The following is a 15,517-nucleotide window of genomic DNA, read 5'->3' as shown; positions in this document are numbered from 1 at the left end:
AGGTACTACCGCCACGGGTTTGGAGCATCCACCTTCTGATGTAAGCATGTGCTCTTACACAGAGGACACACCTTTGCTGCATGTCAAAAAGTGGTTTCAATTGTATAGCAGTATTATTGAACTCGATTGGAGTGCAACTCAGGAACTCATATCAATTGTTTGAGAACTTCAGTCTCCCCACAGACAGGCCAAGAAGTCAACCTGTGGTGCCCTTGACTAACATCAAGATCTGGCTTACTTCTGGGTCTGACTAAAATATGGGGGGGGAGGGCGCACTTGTTTTCTAAACAATAACAGGAAAAATGCAAAGTAATAACGTGGAGACAATCTAAAGCTGCAAGAGCAATGGGACCTTGCAACATGTAAAGGGAAGCTTTCCTGAAACTTTAACACCTCTTGAAAATCCAGGTTACCAGATGCATGTTTCCATCAGTAGAGGGACCTGTGGAAAATGTTAGAAGTACAACAAGCATTGAGCAAATATAACAAAACTCTCCCAGTAGCTATAAACAGTTTCCTCTATCCCAGTCACTCAGAATGGGTGTGAGGGAGTATATGTCTGCCTATAGATGTAGCAAGACAGATTCTAAGCACTGTCAGCTACAGTTAGGAATTAACACTTTAAAAGATTAATTCTCACAGATCTCATTTGGTGTTAAAGGTAGAGTATGCAATGATGTGCTGCAATGTGCAGAATAAAGGATTCTGGTTTTTCCCAATTAACTCATCAATCTTGGACTATATTCACAAGCTGGGAAGTCATGTAAATACAACAGGCTTAATACCTCTGATTTTGAGTAAATGTAAAAATCCAGTGGGATTAAACTTGGAGGCCATGGTTGGAGCATAAGCAACCAAAGAATGGCTCTACGTAATGGCTAGTTACTCAGTTCTATGAAGGCATTCATGGGAGATGGCTCTTGGACATACAATGCTTCACAATGCTGACTCACTCTTGAAAGGAGGCAGCATAACCAGCTGGCAAGGGGATGTTGGGATTTCCAGCAAACTCAAGGTATATTTAGTGTTTACCCTCCTCTCTGTTTTAGCTGCTGTAACCATGTGAACAGATGTCCTCTAAAGGAGCAGTGGTAAAAAAGAAACCAACTACTCCACTGACTTGTGAGGCAGAGGCAATGATCTCATAAATATATTTGCTGGGCATTGAGTTGGTGCAAGCATCCTGATGCTAGACATCCAGGCTTTACACTAGCCCAAAAGTCAGTGGAACATACAGCAGGTAATCCGCTTTGTATTAGGAGGCCTCAAGGCGTAGGCAGTAGCTAGATATATGTTTCCCTGGTGGCTGCATCAGGAAAAGAGGTTAGGGCTCAGTCACACCAGAGATTCTTCATAGCTGGGGGCCAAGGCGGCCGCACTTTAAGGAGCTCTGCGCCGGCCCGCGACATTGCCTACATTTATCCTGCCCCTCCTGCCTGCTCCTGCATGATGATTCTCCTTTTGGCTGTGGAGAGGTGCCAGGATCGTTACGACGCTGCTGGCTGGGGTCAAAGGCCGATTTGCCACTGAGGAACCAGACCATGTAGGAGGAGCCTGTGGTGATAACGGATCCCCGGCCTCGTGTAGCCTAGCAGTCGTCAGCAGCAGAGTCGTCATCGGTGCCGCAGGGGTACGTGAGTGGAGATACCCCCTGTTGCTGAGGTACTGGGAGTGTGCCCCCCCCACTGCAAAGGTACTGGTGTAGGGCCCTGCCCTCTCATCATGATTGACACGGCAGATACAGGGGCTGCCCACCAGGAGAGCAAGGTGGCAGCCCCACCACACTACCATTCCCCGGAGTGAGGGGCCTGCCCTCTGCTGTGGGCCCTGAATGTGTTGGCGGCCAGCTGCAGCGATTCCGCCATCAGAGCGCCCGGTGCAACAGAGCCCTACCCACCACGTGTTGGGGGCCTCATGGCACACTACGAGGCTGCCAGCTAGGAGAGCACAGCAGCAGCCCCTGCACTTCAGACATCCTTGGTGCGGGTCCATGCCCTAGGGTGCTCCACAACGACGGCAGTGCCTGATCAGATCCATTTATCGAGCGGGGAGCACTGGGCGCCGAATGTATGATGTTACAACGCATACATTTACAATGCATACCTTTACAATGCAGTATTTACATCACAACATCCTTTATAACGCATTCTTTTACATAGCATGCCATTACATCGCATTTTCAGAAACTACCTTTACAACGTATTCCATTACATTGTATTATACCTTTACAAGGCATACCATTACAATGCATACCATTACATTGCATTTAAGGTAAGTGTTGGATGGTATAGGGGTACAAATTACTGTTCTAATTTCAGTGAGTGGAAAAGTAGGGTAAGTGTTGGATAGTGTGGGGGTAAAAATGACTATTCTAACTCCAGTGAGAGCAACAGTAGGGTAAGTGATGGATAGTGTAAGGGTACTGTGCGTTGTAATGGAATGCGTTGTAATGACTTGCGATGTAAGGCCTGCGTTGTAGTGACATGCATTGTAATGACATGGGTTGTAGTGACATGCAATGTAATGGCTGCATTGTAATGACATGCGATGTAAATGATGTTGTGATGTAATGACTGCTATGTAATGACTGCGTTGTAAAGGTTGTTTCCCGTGGGCCCCACCTTCAGTCCGGCATGCATTGTGCAGATAGGTGACCACACGGGGTCTAATCTTTTGCCTCAGGAGACGTGGGGGAACCGGGTTGGCACAGTCATATGTTGGTGCAGTCAACACCTGCCCTGCGTCTAGGTGGCTCGCTTCAGCTAGGTTTGACCGCGTCACAGGTAGTGGGTTTCCACTTGCTTCTGTGGTGGTTGCGTGGCTGAGCAATCATCTAAGGGAGTAAAACAGCTTGCCGGCCGGCTCATGGCTTTCGCGATGTCCCGTCCCACCTGCTGGATCTCACATGTTCCCCCTCCGAGGCACACCTCTTGGACACAGTGGACTGCCACAGGGGAAATCTGTTTGCGGGCTTTGGGAGGTGTCTGAAGCGGGGTGCACAGCCCCTGTTTAGGGGTGAGGAACCTCACATATTTGGCTAGGAGGAGCAGTGGAACCTCACACATGGAAAAATGGGTAAGGATAGGCTGCAGAGAGGGGCAAAACAGACAAACAAGGACCAGTACATGGCCCAGGGTGCACCGCAGCAGATGGAACTGCTACGTGACCCCCCTCCAACTATGGATCCAACACACCCAGACCCCTCCAGAGCCCAAATCCTTCCTGCCATCGAGGCAGCTGCTAATTTCTTGTAAGAGATTATTTTGCTAAAAGTTTAAATATCTTTTCGAGACTGCTGTACAGGCTAAGATTGAAGCTGTGTTCCTTGATATGAGCCTGTTAAGGGTGGATCTCCGGGCGGTAGTGGCGCAATCCTTGGCCACGGAGCAGAAAGTTACAGAGTTGCAGTCAGAGGTCTCGACATTGAAAAACACACTGTCAGACCTTTCTGTGAAAACAGCAGTTCTGTAGCGCAGGACCAAAGACGCGGAAGGTCGCCCCCGCAGATATAATCTGCGGTTTATTGGTTTTCCTGAGGAAATTGAGGGAAAATACCCTGAAACGCTCCAGGGGGCCTCCCTATCTTTCTTGTTCATGAATGACTGCTCACACAGGGCGCTGAACCCAGCCCCCCCAGTTGGCGCTGCGCCCGTTCGCTTATTGCAAAAATCTTCAAGTAAGAGACCGTAACAGCATTCTCTGGGAGGTCCGGAGCGTGGAAGATCCGGCCCTTGACAGTCACACGATCCGTATATTTTCTGACTACACACAGTTGGTTCAACAGCACATGATGTCCTTCTCTGGAATGAAACAGATACTGAGGGCATTGCAGCTACAATAAATGTTGCTCTATCCAGCCACATTGAAAGTCATTCATGACGATCCCACCCACATCTTACCTACGCCCGAGGCAGTGTGGGACTGGCAAAAGGTATGGAGTCTGCTTGGTCCCGGGATTCGCAGCGCTCTCATAGATCGAAGTGGCAAGGAAATCAAAATATAAAATCCTCTCGCTCCTCCCAGAGGGTTGTGGTGCAACACGATCCCTCTTTAGATTTGGAGTACGGTAGTACCAACCATGAAGGCAGTCGACTGCCTCACATTAACCAGGCGCGATTGCAGGTTGAGCGGAAGGAAGCCGGGGCTCTAGTGGAAGTGGTGACTTTTTCAAATTATGACTCTAGCACTGGAGAAGTCGTAGAGTACACCCCGCAGGATGCGGTGCCCTGACTTGCTGGAGATTTTTTGGCAGACATCTACACCGTCTTGAGTGGCACCGTGGTGGCTGTGCAGCTTGCCCAGAGAGCAGGATGCTGAATGGTTTGAGGATGTGTGCAGAGTGTGTGTACTGGAAGCGCTCAGCAGCTCACAAATTGCTCTGGCAGAGGCATGGAACGGCTGCATAGGTGGGCTCTCCTCCTCTGCTACTGTGACATTGCATGAGTGAGTCCTGACTGAGTGTTGCACGCCTGCGTGGCTGAGGGGGAAGGTGGACTTAAGAGACACACCTCTGGTGCTGTGCTGGGGCCACTCCTCGACCCAGCATGGTCCCGATTTTTTGGTTGCCTGCTGTGTGTTTGTTAGGTGTGTGAGTTGCTGGTGATTCAGTCTGTGAATCGATTTTTTGTGGTTAGAGACTGATTTTATAACCTGTTTTCTTTTAGGTATTAGTTTACAGTTCCATTCCAAAGCCTCCAAGATCATCTGCAGCGTACTCCAGTGATCCTCCCTCAGCCTGACGCTGTTCAACATTTACATGGCCCCGCTCGCACACGTAGCCCGACAGCACGACCTCAACATAATCTCCTATGCCGACGACACTCAGCTGATCCTCTCCCTCACCTAGGACCCCATCCCCGCCAAAGCCAACCTCCACGAAGGAATGAAGACCGTCGCGGACTGGATAAAGACCAGCCGTTTGAAGCTGAACTCGGACAAGACTGAGGTCCTCTTCCTCGGCTCCAACCCTTCAGCCTGGGATGACTCCTGGTGGCCGACGGCATTGGGGGCAGCCCCGACACCCACCGACCATGCACGCAACCTGGGAATCATCCTCAACTCAACGTTCTCAATAACCAAGTAAGTCGACGCCATCTCCTCCTCCTGCTTCAACACCCTACGCATGCTCTGCAAGATCTACAGATGGATCCCGACAGATACAAGAAAGACCACCCAGGCTCTCGTCAGCAGCATATTCAACTATGGAAACACCCTCTACGCGGGAGCCCCGAACAAGCTCATCAAACGACTACAACGCATCCAAAACGCCTCGGCACGACTGATCCTCGACGTACCACGCAACGGCCACATCACCACCCACCTGAGAAACCTGCACTGACTCCCCGTCAACAAGAGGATATCCTTCAAGCTCCTCACCCACGCACACAAGGCACTCCACAAGACCGGCCCAGCCTACCTCAACAGACGACTCTCATTCTACATCCCCAACCACCAGCTCCTCTCCGCCGACCTCTCACTCGCCACCGTCCCTCGCATCTGAAGAACAACACCGGTGGGAGATCCTTCTCCCACCTCGCCGCCAAGACATGGAACGCCCTCCCACTAAGCCTACGACAGACCCAAGACCTGCTGACCTTCAGGAGGATACTCAGGACCTGGCTGTTCGATCAGTAGCCCCCCCCCCGTGCCTTGAGAACCTCGCGGGTATGTAGTGCGCTTTACAAATGATTGGTTGATGGATTGATTGATTGATTGATTGACAGTTGGGAGTAGGACATATAAAGGGGAGGTACGATTTGGTATTGTGGTGTCTACCCAAGGGGTGGGGGAATGTGTTATCCTAAGGGATGTTTTCGCTGGCAGCATTGGCGGGGCATTTGTGACATGAAGATGCAAGACTACAGATTACTAGATGAAAAATTGTAACATGGAATGTTTGGGGCCTTAACTCCTTTGTATAGAGATACAGGTACCCACTTACCTTCGTAGACATAGCATTTATATAGCTATGCTGCAGTAAAACACACTTAACTGGTCAGAGGTTTCCAAACATAAAAAATGGAGAGGTCAGATGTTTTCTACGACTTTCTCCATCTATGCCCAGGGAGTGGTTGTTTGGATGGCCCACCAGATGCCATTCAGAATCCTTGGCAGCAGGGCTGATGTGGAGGGGATGTATGTTCTGGTCCATGCAGAGCTTGATGGTAAGGAAATCTGTCTCCTGAATGTTTATGCCCTGAATGTTAATGATGGCACTTTCTATATGCTTATGGAGACTCTTCTGCTGCCCTATGTGGGGACCCCATGGTATGGGCTGGGATTTTGATTGTGTTTTCGACAGCTCCATGGACAGACATCCCCCAGGTCCTCTCTAAACCGAACATGTAAGCCACACTCAGAGGGGTCATGGACAGGATGGGTTATTCAGACCTGTGTGCATCTGGAGGGAGGGGGGTTACACCTGTTACAGCCTGCACATACAGTTTACAGTAGATTGGACTATTCCATGCTCTCAGGATAGGTAGCCATTATGGCAATACACATACAAGTGTTGGGAAGATACCTCTCCAACCATGCACCAGTACTCCTGGAGTGGGAACCGTGAGGTGCACTCCTGCTTGTCCAGAGGACCTAAAAGATGACCGGTTCCAGGGAGAACTGAGGGGGGTGATGACAGCCTGCTTTTATGACAATTGGGGGTCCCCGGCATGCAGAGGAAAAGAATGGGAAGCTTTGAAGGTGGTAACCCGTGGGGGATGCTGCCGTAGGGTGGGTGGACTGAGATGACAATTGGAGAGGGACTTATTGAGGGCATAGGATGTCCTAACCACAATGCAGGGAGTAGAACCCACCCGGGAAGCCCAGGAATAGACGCTGTATATTCTTCAGCACAGGGTGGGCGAAATATGGGACAGGCTGGACTGCCTGATTCCACGTGAATACCGCCAACTGCTTCAACGAGAGTGGAAAAGTCCGGCCGTTTGCAGGCATCGCTTCTTAAGCACGAACACCCCCCCTCTATTATTCTTATGCTCCTGCAAATTGATGGTAGCTAGGTATCCAAACAACAAGGCATCAGTACCCTCATGTATGCTCACCATATCGTTGGTATATAGGGAAGACGTTAACAGAGCCAAAACATCTTGGTGGGTTTCCTGGATGACTTGACTCTTCCCAGCCTCACTGACGGCCAGCGCAAAGGTCTGGGTGGAGAAATCCGCCTCGAAGACCCGACTAAAGCGGTGACCAACATGGCTCACTGTTAATCTCATGGTCCTGATGGTCTGCCGGTGGAGTATTTCCAGTCCTACACAGACCTCCTACCCCCTCGCCTTTTGGAGACCCTGGGCGGTCAGGGTCGCTACCGCTGTCGACGATGGAAGCCCAAATTGGGATGCTCCTTAAACCAGGTAGAGACCTGTGTGTACTAGGATCTTACCAGTCATTATCAATGTTGGGCATCAATACCAAAATACTGGTACTAGCACTCCCTTTGAGCAGAGTAGTGAAGCATCTGGTCCACACAGACCAATGCGGTTTATGGCAGGTTGTGGTACGCACATGAACCTGCGTAGACTGTCCCATGTCCTGCATTCCACGGAGACCATGGAAGTCAGCGCTGTTGCCCTAGCCTTAGACATCGAAAAGGCTTTTGATACTCTAAGGTGGAACTATCGGTGAGAGGTTTTGGCACGAAAGGGCCTCGGCAAGGAATTTATATCCTTGGTGAGACTACTGTACAGTCTACCGACTGCCAGGGTCTGACAACGGTGGTGTGATTTCTGAACCTTTCCCCATTCAACGTGGAACAGGACAGGGTTGTCCGCTGTGACTTTTTGTTTGTCCTGGCAATAGAACCTTTGGCGATCCCACTCCGACGGGACATGACTTGCTGGGGGGTCATTGTGAAGGGACAGGTTCACGTCGTGTCTCTGTAAGCGGATGATGCCCTGCTCTATATAACATATCCAGAGAGGGCACTACCTGTTCTACTAGACATCTTGGTGGAATTTGGTGCGGTGCAGGACTAAAGGTTAACAATCAGAAATCGACTATCTTTCCACTTGCAGCTTTGGTTGGAAAGGAAGTAGCAGACCTCCTCCTAACTGAGTTCCAATGGGAATGTGGTAATTTCCGGTACCTTGGAATCCAAGTGGCACACTCAAACGACACAATTCTCACTGAATATGGAAGCAGACCCCACAGGTTTACAGTCCTCTATCAACTTTTGGAATCACCTCCCCCTCTCTGTTAAGGGTCACGTGGCATTGGCTCGAATGGTCCTTCTGCAATGCTGTCTTTACATTCTCCAGAACTCCTTCTGCACTATTCCCAGGTCCACGTTTGAGACCCTAAATAGCCTCCTTGTCCCTCTGGTATGGGTCGGGAAGTGTAGCAGAGGTAAACTGGAGATTTTTAAGCTGGACATGGAGCTGGGTGGTCTGGGCCTCCCTAGCCTATGTCTTTACTATCTTGCCGATCTCCTCCAATACTCGGCCCAGTGGTGTGCGGAGGGGCCTAATATAGAGCCTATATCTCCATTCTTTCTGTTTGGGAGTTTTGCGGATGTTCTGGGAGGTCAGGGAGCCCGGACTGAGGCGACAATCAAACATTGTCTACTCAGGGTTTTACCGACCCCCAAAGTTAGGGCCAAGATGCAACATAAGTTTGCAGGCTTGAGATTGGTGCTGGCTAGGGGCTGCATTGCAATCCATTGGACTCACTGGGCGCCCCCTTCCCTCTCTAGTTGGAAAGCAAACGTGCGGGAATGGGGAGTGGTGGAAGAGAGACACCTATGCATAGTTCATAAGGATGAGAATGCCAATCAGGACCTGGAGACATGAGGGTTACTATTGGACAGATTACAGGCCACTGCACAGCCGAGAGGGAACGAGGACGCTCTCATGCAGTCGGGAACGCCTACCTCCCGGGTTAAAGTAACTGGCGAGCTCCCTGGTCATGCAGACTCCATCAGCCAACATGGCCTGGTGGGTTCGTGGGGTGGAGATTATCGTCTGGACTTGATGGTGGGGCATTGGTTACAGTAAATAATCTACTAGCAGCAATGATACTCTCTCCTGTCCCGGTCATCATCCAGTCCCTCTCTTCAAGCGGACCCTTAGCATATGGCCCTGTATACCTGTTACCATACACATTGTAGTTCCATCCAGGGGGGAGGACGGGGATGGACATAGTAGTGGTATTATGTCAATCTAGGTTGTCTGTGAATATATTTTACTGCACTGTCCTGTCAATCACTGCCTAGTTCCTTAAAGTTATGTTTTCATTCAAATTTGTATTTCCTTATGGACTGATCGTGGATGTGCAGAATTATTGTGTTTATTGGATGCATTTTTACGTTGGTGTTTGTTGCCCACTCGATTTGATATGTCACTCGCTATGCAACAGATGTCCCTTTTAGGGATCGTACTGTTTGTGTGATTATGCATGTCCAGAAATAAAAACAAATTAAAAAAGAGATCCTTCAGAGCTCCCCTTTGTTTCCCCCAGATGGCACAAAAACAGGACAGAGGTAGTACAACACATAAGGTACTAATACATTGATTTTATTTTACTAATTAAGGCTAGGCCTCAATTGATAGAAACCATATATTTTCAACCTGGCAAGTACTACAGCGAGAGCTAGTAGAGATGTGCCCCGCATAGATGCTACAGAATAATAAAACCTGGTTAGACTGAAATCAAAGCACACATTTTCTTCGTACAATCAAGTCAATATTGTGGCTAATCGAAAGGCATAGCGTAAGTAGACATAAGGTATTTTATGGTAAACCCATCTTTGTACTTAGAAGAATGGATAGTGGACAAACCATGCTCAAATTATATTGTTGAAATATGGATGGACTTGTGATATAGTCAAGAACCTGCTGGGATTCAGGAGGGCTGTTGACCCCTAAAGCAAACTGACGCCAGAGGTCTTATGAAGTGCAAGTAACCAAACCCTGACCCTGAAAATTCAAAGATGACCTGCTTTGCAAATAGAAGCAGTGAGCTGAGGACTATAGGAGCGTTTATTTACAAAATTCAACTCTGAGGTTCACATATCTTCCTCTAAGATTTGGGCAAAATCTGCATAATTGCAAAACAAACATGGCAGAGTAAAACAGTAAAACTGATCTCTTTCGAACCTTTATTTTCTACGTAGTTAGCCCTCAAACAGACAGACCATCAATGGCAGAGAAAAAGCAAAAAATCAATCAATCAATCAATCAATCAGAGTACTTGTGAAGCGCGCTACTTACCAGTGAGGGTTTCAAGGCGCTGAGGGGAGGGGGGTGCCGCTACTGCTCGAAGAGCCAGGTCTTGAGGAGTCTTCTGAAGGCGAGTAGGTCTTGGGTCTGCCGTAGGTGGGTAGGGAGGGTGTTCCAGGTCTTGGCGGCGAGGTAGGAGAAGGATCTGCCGCCAGAGATCATTCGATGGATGCGGGGGACAGCGGCGAGGGCGAGGCTGGCGGATCAGAGCTGGCGGGTGGGGTTGTAGAAGGTAAGTCTTCTGTTCAGGTAGGCTGGTCCGGCGTTGTGGAGTGCTTTGTGTGCGTGGGTGAGGAGCTTGAAGGTAATCCTCTTGTCGACGGGGAGCCAGTGTAGGTCTCTCAGGTGGGGGGTGATGTGGCTGCAGTGGGGGACGTTGATGATCAGTCGGGCGGAGGCGTTTTGGATGCGTTGTAGTCGTCGTAGGTGTTTGGCTGGGATTCCTGAGTAGAGTGCGTTGCTGTAGTCCAGTTTGCTGCTGACAAGGGCCTGTGTCACCGTTCTTCTTGTTTCGGTCGGGATCCACTTGTAGATCCTGCGGAGGGTGTTGTAGCAGGTGGAGGAGACGGCGTTGACCTGCTTAGACATGGAGAGGGAAGAGTCGAGGATGAATCCTAGGTTGCGTGCATGGTCGGTGCGTGTCGGTGCTGTTCCCAGTGTGGTCGGCCACCAGGAGTTGTCCCAGGCTGAGGGTGTGGGTCCGAGGATGAGGACCTCCGTCTTGTCCAAGTTCAGTTTCAGACGGCTACACCTCATCCAGCCTTCATTCCCTCATGGAGGTTTGTTTTGGCGGTGTGTGGGTCCTTGGTGAGGGAGAGGATGAGCTGGGTGACGTGGGCGTAGGAGATGATGTTGAGGTCGTGATGGCGGGCCACTTGTGCGAGGGGGGCCATGTAGACATTGAACAACGTCGGGCTGAGGGATGAGCCCTGGGGGACGCCGCAGATGATGTCTGTGGCTTTGGATCGGAAGGGTGGGAGGCGGACACGCTGGGTTCTGCCGGAGAGGAAGGACGTGGTCCAGTCAAGGGCCTTCTCTTGGATTCGGGCTTCTTGGAGGCGTGTCTTTATTGTGCGATGGCAGACCGTGTCGAAGGCAGCTGACAGGTGCAGGAGGATGAGGGCTGATGTTTTTCCATTGTCTAGTTGGCGCCTGATGTTGTCTGTGGCGGCGATGAGGGCTGTCTCGGTGCTGTGGTTTCGCCTGAATCCGGACTAGGACGAGTCCAAGATGTTGTTGTCTTCGATCTGGCGGGCCAATTGCATGTTGACGATTTTCTCGATGACCTTCGCCGGGAACGGGAGCAGGGAGATGGGCCGGAAGTTCTTGAGGTCCTTGGGGTCCGCCTTCGGCGTTGATTTCGGCGTGCTTCCAGCTTTCCGGGAATGTTGCTGTTTCGAAGGAGATGTTGATGACCTTCCGTAGTTGGGCTGCGTCTGCTTTGTTGAATACGTGGTGTGGGCACCGGTCTGACGGAGATCCTGACTGAATGGAGTTCATGACCTTGCGTGTCTCGTCGTCGTTGACGTTGGACCAGGAGGTCTGGCGGTTGGCGCTGGTGGTGTTCGCAGGGGAGGTGGAGTCTGGCATAGTCGCGCGGTCGTGGTGTTGAAGCTGTCGTGGATGTCAGCGATCTTGCAGTGGAAGAATATGGCCAGTGAGTCACACAGTTCTTGTGAGGGCGGGATGTCGTTGGCATTGGCGCTGGGGTTGGAGAGTTCTTTTACGATGCTGAAGAGCTCTTTGCTGTCGTGTGTGTTGTTATCCAGGCAGTCTTTGAAGGAGGATCTCTTGGCTGATCTGATGAGGTGGTGATGTCTGAGGGTGGCGTCCTTGTGGGCTGCGTGGTTGTCCGGTGTGCGTTCGTGGAGCCATTTCTTCTCCAGTTTCCGGCATGCGCGTGTGGAGGTCTGGAGCTCGTCGGTGAACCAGGTGGCTCTCTTGCTGGCGTGGCTGTTGGAGGGTTTCTTGAGTGGGGCGAGGGTGTTGGCGCAGTCGTCGATCCACTGTCTGAGGTTGCAGGCTGCAGCGTCTGGGTTGGTGGGGTCGGTGGGTGGGTTCTGGGCGAGAGTGGTGATCAGCTGGTCTTTGGTGACTTTGCTCCAGCAGCGGCGAGGCAGCTGTTGGGTGCGGTGGTGTGTGGTTGGTTTCTTGAAGGTGAAATGGATGCAGCGGTGGTCGGTCCAGTGGAGTTCGGTGGTGTGGTCGAAGGCGACGTGGGTGCTTGTGGAGAAGATGGGGTCCAGCGTGTGGCCAGCGGCGTGGGTGGGTGCGGTGACGAGTTGTCTGAGGCCGAGGTGTCAGGGTTTGAGACCCGGACCATGGCGCCTACCTAGAGTTGGGAAACTACAAAACCAAGGAGTCCCAGTGATATGGGGGGCAGAACCTACATATTGGAACTGAGCCCGGAAGTCGGGTTGTATCGGATTCGTTTAGCGGTGTTTGGACTAATGGTGCGGCTGCCCGTTAGTTGCTTGTTCTCCGTGGTGCTTCGCTGGTTCTGGTGCGAAGACACGGACTCCAGTGTGTTCGACCCGGCTGGGTCGGGAACCTTGCCATCTCGGAGGGGAAGCGTCGGAGACGCGGTCTCCTTGTTTGAGTGGTTGTGGTGCTTCGCACAGAAGGAGCTGCGCGAAGACACAACCACCTTTGGAACCGGTGTTTCCTGGACGGAGGAGGTGTGTCGGCTGATACACTTTGCGGCACTGTGGTGCTTCGCTGTTTTGAGCGCGAAGACACGGACGCTGGACATTGCTCTCCCTTTGCAGGTTTGGAGAGGGAAGCCTTTTGCGAGCAACGCTCCGAGGGAAGGAAGAGACGCCTGCTACTGTCAACGTGGGAGCCCAGTGATTCTGTAGACTCCATTGGAGGTGTCACGATTCGCTCCCTGTGCTCTCGTGCCCACCACCAGGGGGCCGAATTGTGGGGCGTTCCAGTGTTCTAATATGCCTCCAGACACTCAACTGTATGCATATCTTGACTTCCAGCCATTTGGACACTATTTGGGAATTGACATCCATTCCCAATCCATGCCGGGTTTTGTGAAAGCCAGCCTGCTTAGACTTAAAGCCAGCCTACTCATGCCTGAAACTCTATTACCCAGAATTCCCTGCTCACTGCTTTGTCTCCACCTCTGCAGGCCAAGGATGGGTGGAGGAATTCAGCTCACCTGTGGCTGGCTGCTGCTAGCCTGCTCACACCAGCTGCATGTGATTACTGTGAGCTCTTTTAAGCCCCAGCTCCGTTCAGGCAAAGGTTGGTCATTGTAGCTGTTTACCGGTCCTTGTTTCCAGTGCTCCCTGAGCTTTTGCTGTTCTTGTTTCCTGAGCTTTAGTTATGCCTTGTTCCTGACCTGCTGCTGGGTTCCTTGTTCCTTGTTCCTGAATTAGCACTGCCTGCAGTGCTACCCTGACTTCTGAGCCTTAGCATTCCTTGTTCCTGAACTGCAGCAGTTTCCCTTCTCCTGAATTAGCAGTGCTTTCAGTGCTACCTTGTTTCCTGAGTTCCCGAGCTATAGCTAATATTTGTACCTGAATTAGCACTGTCTGAAGTACTACCTTGTTTCCTGAGTTCCAGAGCTATAGTTATTCTTTGTTCCTGGGCTTAGCTATTTCTTGTTCCTGATTTACACTGCTTGCAGTGCTCTCTTGACTCCTTGTTTCCTGATCTGTAGCTATGTCCTGTTCCTTGAACTAGCACTCCTGTAGTGCTACCTTGACTCCTGAGCTTTAGTAATTTCCCTGTTCCTGAACTAGCACTGCCAGCAGTGCTACCTTGACTCATGAAGCTTTGGTAATTCCTTGTTCCTGGACCTGCACTGTCTGCAGTGCTGCCTTGACTCCCGAGCCTTAGCTCACTTCTTGTTCCTGCCCCAGCACTGCCTTTTATGCTACTTTGTTTTCTTGATTCTTTAACCTGCCTTATTCTAGTATACACCTGTAGCCTCCCCTAGTGTATATCCCTCTCCAGTCCCTGCCTTTCTTCCCAATTCTTTGATTCCAGTTCCTAGTTTGCTGTCTTTCTATTCAGCTGTTTTGCTTCTGTTGCCTTGTATGTTTGTTACCTGCTTTCTGCCAAGTGTGCCCTGTGATTTCCTCCCTTTCCTGTTAAGCACTCCTCCTTGCTAGCTCCTTGTCTACTGTGCTTGTGTTTAGTTCTACCCCTTTGCTGTTACTGCCTTGCGCGTTCCTGTTTGATCGCCAGGATCCGTGGGCTCAGCTGACTACCTAGGTGGTGTTTCTTGTTCACTGTGAGTTTTGTCTTTGAGTTACATTTATAACATCACTATAGGTATAAGCTCCACAGACCCTGCCTTTGATGCATATCCTACATGTGGGTATTTGCAGTCAGTATCTGTAATAGCAATTGCGGGTAAGAAACTTACCGAGCTTCAGTCTTACCATGTGGAGCTCCTGAGTGCTTTACCCCACACCCCCTTTATTGTTAATGTTGTATTATATATATGTCTTGCATGTCAGTCCTGGGTGTAGTTAGTCTGAATGCTAAATTGCCTTGTGAGTGCCCTTCCTTTCTGAGTCTTACCCATCTTGTTCACTTGTACAGGCTTTCCCTTTAGATCCCTTTTTCTCCTCTGACTCCCTGTATGATCCTGGGCAGCACTGTACTCCTCTTTTCTGTGTACGTCTTCTACCCAGTTCCTGGTCCTTGTCCAAGTCCCTGACTGTGTTCCCCACTTAGTCCCGGACAGTCCCTGACAGGAGGTTGGCGGTAGGATTTAAGGCTATCTGGCCATTAGAAGAAGGAGAAGAGGTGTGGCGCCGCGGCCAGGGCGACTGACGCTGGAATCTGGGGATCAGGGTTCGATCTCCGGCGGCAGGTTAGCCCAGCACCATGTGACTCTGGGCAATAGCTCACTTAATCTTCCCGATGGCCCCCAGCGCCTAGAGACCCTTACGGGTGATTGTGCGTTTTACAAATGTGGATTATTATTATTATTATATTAGACCCTCCTTGCTTATTGTTCCTTCCTTTATTTATTGTTTTCTATTTCTCCATTTGATTTGGGCTCTGGTGCAACTGTGAAAGTCCCGCAATTGCTTCTGTGACGGAACAGAAGTAGGGAATTGGTCAACCATTGGTATCATTGCTGACAATACCGGTGAAGGGCGAGGCCTGTAATGCTCATTAGTGTCATCGGGGTGTGAGGCTCTGGTACGTACACAAAAAGGAGGCGGAAAGGATAGAGACTTATAGCGGAGAGCAGGAAGGAATTAACCTGTGCTTGTGTCGTTGTAGGTATAACTCAGGGAGTTACACACGAGAAG

The 15,517-nt window shown here is 50.6% G+C and overlaps 1 protein-coding gene across 1 annotated transcript in view; it reads right to left on the bottom strand.

Moving 5' to 3' along the window:
• LOC144799482 (calreticulin-like) overlaps window positions 1-15,517 on the bottom strand; it is a 161,847-nt gene that overhangs the window by 26,795 nt on the left and 119,535 nt on the right. The gene's annotated exons all lie outside the window — the stretch shown is intronic.

Source organism: Lissotriton helveticus, chromosome 1_2, assembly GCF_964261635.1.
Source record: "Lissotriton helveticus chromosome 1_2, aLisHel1.1, whole genome shotgun sequence".
NCBI classification, from domain to species: Eukaryota; Metazoa; Chordata; class Amphibia; order Caudata; family Salamandridae; genus Lissotriton; species Lissotriton helveticus.
Note: the sequence above shows the minus strand (reverse complement) of the source record. Positions and strands in the feature narration are given on the sequence as shown.